This window comes from Hipposideros armiger, unplaced genomic scaffold, assembly GCF_001890085.2.
Source record: "Hipposideros armiger isolate ML-2016 unplaced genomic scaffold, ASM189008v1 scaffold_8, whole genome shotgun sequence".
NCBI classification, from domain to species: Eukaryota; Metazoa; Chordata; class Mammalia; order Chiroptera; family Hipposideridae; genus Hipposideros; species Hipposideros armiger.
In genome coordinates this window covers 2,631,539-2,636,283 of record NW_017731358.1, presented here as the reverse complement: position 1 = coordinate 2,636,283, position 4,745 = coordinate 2,631,539, and the positions used below count along the sequence as shown (strand labels likewise).

General features: G+C 35.9%; 1 protein-coding gene across 3 annotated transcripts in view; it reads left to right on the top strand.

The window, feature by feature from the left end:
* PAK2 (p21 (RAC1) activated kinase 2) overlaps nt 1-4,745 on the top strand; it is an 88,321-nt gene that overhangs the window by 34,236 nt on the left and 49,340 nt on the right. The window contains exon 1 of one of the 3 annotated variants that reach the window (XM_019651729.1): nt 2,619-2,684. The exons of the other annotated variants lie outside the window; for them this stretch is intronic. The gene's annotated coding sequence lies outside the window, so the exon portion shown is untranslated. Of the gene's footprint in view, nt 1-2,618; nt 2,685-4,745 lie in introns of those variants that run through there. 3 annotated transcript variants of the gene reach the window in all.

Sequence of the window (4,745 nt, the reverse complement as noted above, 5' to 3'; positions counted from 1 at the left end):
TAAAAAAAAAAAAAAAAATGTTCTATAGTATATAGGGTGAAATAAATATGGGTCTTTTGCCACCACCGTAAAACAGAAAGAATTGGGGGTATGAGGAGGAGGTATAGAGCTGGGATACACTTTAAAGCAGTAATTCTCAAAGTTAATGAAGTCAAAACCTATTTTCATAATAATACTAAGACATTCTTTGCAAATGTATTGACATTTGCATTGATGATGCAAAAGAAGCAGTGGGTAAAACTGCCTGTTCTTTGATACAAATGACTGCATTGGCCATGGGTTTGTAGCTTTTTAAAAAAGTTAGGTTCACTTAAGGATGTACTTGATGAAACAATGAAATTGTTTATCTTTTTATATCTCCACGTTTGAGTTCACTTTTAAAGTATTTATATAGCAAAATGAAAAGTACTAGTAAGGCATTTATTAAGTATATTAATGGTTGTCTTGCAGAAAACCACTTATATGATTGAACTAAATTTAATACCACCTTTTTCATGGAATACCGTTTTTATTTGAAAGAACAACTGGACTACAAATTCAGGTTGTTCATATTTAGGTATTTAGCAGACATTTTCTTGAAAATGAATGAAGTAATAAGATTGTTGCAATTGTTAAAATTTAAGCTTTCAAGTGAAATTCAGAATTTTAGAAAACATCTACTTTTTTGAGTTTGACAGTTTCCCAATACTTAGACTTAACTGATAAGATCAGTGGTGATAGTAATGAAAGTGATTTTATATTTATTGTATAATATGTGTAAACATGTGGAATATCTTCATAATTCACTGAACCAGTGTTTTCCAAATAATCAATTTCTCACATTATAAGACTCATGGATGGGTAAAATATCGATTCAAAGTGCAAGAGAAATCAATGGGTTTAATGTAACTAAGTACAAAAAATCTATTACTGTGGTTTCAGATTCCGTAATAACTTTTAGGAAGGTTGAGTGTGGGGTACTATCAAAGAGGAATATCCACAATTACCTGAAAGCTATTAAAATACTTTCTTCTTCAGCTGTGTATCTATATAGTCCAGATTTTCTTCATACACTTCAACCAAAACATAACACAATAGATTGAATGAAGAAACAGATATGAGACTCCAACTGTCTGCTACTAAGCAGACATATGAAAGATTTGCAGAAATGTTAAATAATGCCACTCTTCTCAAATTGATTGTTATTTTTATAAGCGTTATTTATATTAACACTAAATAACTTGTTTAATTTCTTGTAAATATAGACAGATGTAACTTACATAAACAAAAATTATTTGAGATCCTCAAATACTCGTATTTTTAATAGTGTAAAGGAGTTTTGAGGCCAAAAATGTTATGAGCACTGCTACTTTGAAGAAACTATCTTTTAATATGCATGTGTTGAGATCAGATATTGATAAAGGGCATGCGTGACCTAACAAATGAGTATGTGTTGGTCTTTTCCACTCTTAGATTATGAACTCTTAGAGAAGAACTAGGTCCTCTTTTATTTTCTCCAACTTCTATCATAGAATAGCAGTAGCAGCAACATTTCAATCTTTATTAACTCATTTAATCTATTTTATGTGGTAAATATAATTAATTTTTAAATTGCGATATAATTCACCTAGCTGAAATTTGCCATTTTACCTTATTTTTTTATTTTATTTTATTATTGTTTTCAGATTTTATTGGGGAATTGGGGGAGGGAACAGCATTGGGGAATCAGGGAAGGGGAACAGACAAGTTGCTGTCTTTTAGTTCTTCAGTCTAGTTGTGGAGGACATTGCTTCACTGGCCCATGTTGGTATTATCGCTGCACTTTTCCCGGGTGAGGCAATTGATCGCCGGCCACTGGACGGCCGCTCACGGTGGCTGCCAGCTGCTCATGCTGGCTGCCAGTCGTTCACCATCTTAGCTATAGAGGGCAATGTCACTGGCCCTCATGTGGGATCCGAACCAGGGCCCTGCTGCTCAGAGCCAGTGCTCCCAAGCCAACTCTTAACCAATGCGCCACAAGGCCAGCCCTGAAATTCACCATTTTAAAGTGTACTATTGGGCAGGCCGAGTGATGCGTTGGTTAAGAGTTGGCTTGGGAGCACTGGCTCTGAGCAGCAGGGCCCTGGTTCGGATCCCACATGAGGGCCAGTGACACTGTGCCTTCTACAGCTAAGATGGTGAACAACAGCTCGACCTGGAGCTGGGCTGCCATGAGTCGCCGGCAATGGTGTATACTGGGAGTAGAATTGCTAGGTTATATGGTAGGTAACTTTATTTTTGAATGATTTTAGATTTGCAGAGAAGTTGCAAAGATAGTAGACTTCCTGTATGGCTGTGACCCATCTCCCCCTAATGTTAACATTGCATAAACCATAAAATGTATGTCAAAGCAAAGAAGCCAACATTGGTACATTACTATTAACTAAATTCTAGATTTTATTTGGATTTCACCAGTTTTTCCATTAATGCCCTTTTTCTATTCTAGGATACCACATTGTCATGTCACCTTAGACTCCTCTGTTCTGTGACATTTTCTCAGTCTTTGTTTTTCATGTCCTTGACATTTTTGAGGAATACTGCTCAGGAATCTTGTAAAACTCAGTTTGGGTTTGTCTGATGTTTTTCCAATGATTAGACGCGGTTATGAGTTTGGGGAAAGAATACCACATAGGTGAAGTGTGCTTCTCATCACATTAGATCAGCAGGTGAGTGATATCAACATGACTTATCACTGGTGATGTTAACCTTGACCACTTGGTTAATGCACTTGTGATGAAATAAGGGGTTCTATGGAAAGTAGCCTCACAGGGTGATCTGATCATAAATTCCTAACTGGGCAGGTCATGGTGGATAGTCATGCCCCAGGCCTATAACTTTTTAGTAAAAGGTTTATTTTTGCCTTAAGCAAAGCCTATCCAGGTGTGTTCAAAAGTTAACACACCTTTGAAATAAACTGTAACCACCCCCAAGAAAACACATAATCTTTATCCTGTAATCTCATCCCAAAGTTGCTTCTTCCCACCTTCATGTAATCTTCCTTATGTTCCTGTCTTAGTCTCAAATGCATAAAAGAAATTGCAAACTCTTATTCTCTGAAGCATTTGTCTCAGTCTTTTGAAATCTTGCTTTCAGGTGTATTCTCTTTTTGGCTCAAGTAAATTTTTATAAAAATTCTCTACAGGTTTGGACATTTCTTATGTTGACACAGTGTTTGTCAGATTTTTCCACTGTGAAGTTATTTTTCCCTTTCCATATTCTTTGGAAATGAGTCACTAAGTCCAGCCTACACTCAAGTGTGGAGGGAAGTTAAGCTTTAACTCCTAGATGGGAGCGAACCTACATACCGTATTTGCCGGTGTATAAAACGATTTTTTGGCCCTGAAAAATATGCCTCCAAGTGGGGGGTCGTCTTATACGCCAGGTACACTTCAGATAGACTGCCCATAGTGCTTNAAAAAAAAAAAAAAAGAGTTGTTAGTAAACGAATTCTGGTCCTAATTTTGTTAATATATTTATGTGATTTTAGGCAAACCACTTAACTTTTTGGGGAGCCGGTTCCTTTACATATAAAATAAGGAAGATGGACCAGATAAACTGTAATCCTTTCCAAGTTTAATACTCTCTGAATTTATTTCCCTATATAACTTGCATTCAGAGGATGTGAGGGGTCATTTTAAATTACTTTACATAGGGAATAATTTTTACTGAGCATTGAAACATTTGGTTGAATAAAGAAAAGAATGAAGAAAAATTGAGAATGGAGAAATATATTCATAAAGATGACGGTCCAGGAAAGTCTTGGGTGTATTTGGGGAACATGAAGTGTAGGATTTATCTGGTGCAGTCATATGAGATCAGATTGATTCAGTAGTAAATGGCCCTAAAAGCCAGAGTTTAGTCTTCAGTCTGTTTATGGATAGCTGTGCATTTAACGAATTCTGACTTCTTTCTCTAAAGAAAAACTGAACGCATAGAAACTCTTTAGGAAGCCAGTTAGAGCTTCTAACTTCTGGACAGCGGGTAAAGAAGACAGAGACTAGTTAGAGAAACCCTGAGATGAAGTGATCAAGTCCTCAGCTAAGCTGGTGATAAGAGTAGTCAGTCATCAGTGTTGTATCAAAGGTCATGCTTCTATTTTTTAAGATCTAATCGCTTATGAGGCATATTACTTAGAATTGTTGCTATCGTATTTGTCATCCTGAGTAATTGCATTAGGGACATTTGTGACTCATGTTTAGTATTACATTTGGGTTTTGTTTCAGCATGTGTTGCCTACAGGGTACATCATGTTAATTGGGATTTCCTTGAGACATAGCTACAATAATTCAACTTTATAATGTACATTGACCAAGAAGAAAGTTATGAACCAGACAGTGGATTAGTTCCTCTTTAGTTCTATTGGACAGAATTTCTACAGGAAATAAAATTGCTGCTCAATATATGAAAATAGAGCAGTAAAGAATTTATTTGGATAAGCAAAGTATATAAGGAAAAGCTGTGTTCTGAAAGTTGCCATTTAATGTCATTTGCTTAGAATTTGATGGTGTTTTTCGTATAAATAGCAATTAGTCTCTCTGCCTAATCCACAAAAGCTTACTGATTTTTCTTATTTTTGTTACAAAAACAATATAATATTGTAAATACCATTGCACATGTATAGGTTTTCACCCATGTTAAAGATTTGATTAGGTTTTTGTGCCTTAGCTTGGCTATCTAGCCATACCTTATTCCATGTTAAAAATGTGTTCTAGGGCCGGCCGAGTGGC